Below are 2,151 nucleotides of genomic sequence, written 5' to 3'. Positions count from 1 at the left end.
AGCCGATTGTACAAGTTACCCCATGTTTATAGAGTACAAGTGATATTTTGCAAGTATGTGGCATCAGTGTTGTACAGCTGTAAATACAATTTAGGTATTTCAAATATCAGTATTTACCCTTCAGAAGGGAAGAGCAGTGATAAGACATAGCTTGTTTTTTCTGTAGGAAAATATATGTAGTTAGATAAAAAGGTGGTTTGGGGCTAAATTCTGCCCTCACAACAGTTAACAAATGTGATTGCATGACTGTAAGGGAAGGCAGAATTTGGCCTCTAGTTGTTAGAATGATTATTTCTGAAGAAGTAGATTTCTGATATTCTTTTATCTTAGCAAAATTTGTAGTTATAAATGTTAATTGCTTGTAGTGCTATAGGGATGTTTCAGCAACAAGGCAAACATTTTGTATACTCCAGGTAGTAATTACAAATATTACTGTAAGTTTTTTGGATGTGAAGATGTTACAACTTTTTTTTTTTAAAAAACAGCCAAAGCAAACCAACAAATCAGGAATCCTACCAATTTTGTAATCTTTCTTTATTAAACTGTTCACAGATGTATGACAAGGAGGCACTTGAGTAAACTGTGTCTTAGTGCTGAGGGAGGATAAAGTTCTTATAATTTAGTACTGAAAGAGGGATCCCAGCCCGATGGGTGTTTTGGTTTTGGGGTTGGCTAAAGGTAAAAGTAGGATTTTGATTTTCTGCATTCTTTACCTGAGAATGATTTAGTGCATCAACTGTTTGAGGCCCCAAATAATTTCTTAAAGTAAACGCATTTCACATTTGTATAAGATGATCTTGGTGCATCTTGTTACAAAACAAACAAAATATCAGCCCTCCACAATCTAAGGCAGACTTCATAAATATACAACAAATCTTGTAAAAATGGTTTCACTAGTAGTTCCTTTTGGTAGGGAAATGGCTTACATGTTTACTCAGATTGTAAAGATGAGCCACTGAAAAGCAGCAAAAGTTTCCAAAATTTTCCTGGTTATGTATATAGAAGTAATAAGTAATTTTTCGCAAATAATTTATGTACCAAATTTACAATTGCATGTGATGGAAAATGTGGTGTATATTTAAAAAAACCAACAACATAATTTCACAAAGGAAATTATTAATTAGTTTGGATCTTCATAGGAGCCAGTTACATGACATCTTATCTTGCTGTTAGGCATAGAAAGATGACTGCAAAATCTCTGACTGTGTTTTTTCAGGAATACCTTGCAGAGTGTTTTAAGATTATTTTTAAGGAGAAATGATCCTTTGTATAACATAGTAATCAAAATACATACCTGATCATTATGGGAGATTGGTCTACAGGATGTCCACAGTGGATATGGCATGTGGTTCCAGAGATTTCCCTACAGCAAGGCAAGACCAACTCATATCAACTCTACAGTGCTGTGGTATATAAACTATCAATGCCCATACAATTCTGTTCATATCCACAGAGTCTGACAATATTTGATGTGATGCTATCATTATATACCTAAGAAAAGAAACCATTTTGCTTGCTATATTTACTCTCTGAATTTGAATCCATTATTGTTTGCTATTAATTTTGAAGACCAGTAGCAAATTCCTATAGTATTTGAATATCAGCCCAGGTCCAGAGCATCACTCTAAGAAATGAACACTCCTTTGATTGCTTTACTTTCTAATAAAGGTAGGTATGATTCCTATATGTTAGGTGTTCTTCCAAGTGTATACTGAAATCTATTAAATAATGTGAATATGGTTCTATGCTAATATTCAAAGACTCTTTACAGAATTTGCAGGGAGCTAACAATTCCAGTGGAGCAATTTGTTTGGTTAGAATAGCGCCTTTTGAGTATCATGATTGTTTCCTGCCTGCTATAGAAATCCTCAGAAACCATTTAAATCCCCAACATACTTTTGTAGAATCGTTGTAGCTATATTAAACCAGTCCAAACCTGAGTTACAGATATCTAGAGCTCCCTCATTATGTATGTGCTGAAGTTGCTAACTGTTTATTTTTCACCCAGGTTTTGAAAATCTCTGTTGTAATGTTCGATTTCCTCAGAAACATGAAAAGAGGCCTTTTGAGGAGGTGGGAAACTTTTTCAGATGCCAAGTGCTCCTATTTTAGCTGGAAGTCACACCACATTTATAAAGATTGCCTTGATGT

The sequence above is a fragment of the Haliaeetus leucocephalus genome, unplaced genomic scaffold (assembly GCF_000737465.1).
Source record: "Haliaeetus leucocephalus isolate CR32 unplaced genomic scaffold, Haliaeetus_leucocephalus-4.0 Scaffold217, whole genome shotgun sequence".
NCBI classification, from domain to species: Eukaryota; Metazoa; Chordata; class Aves; order Accipitriformes; family Accipitridae; genus Haliaeetus; species Haliaeetus leucocephalus.
This window is presented reverse-complemented; position numbering follows the sequence as displayed.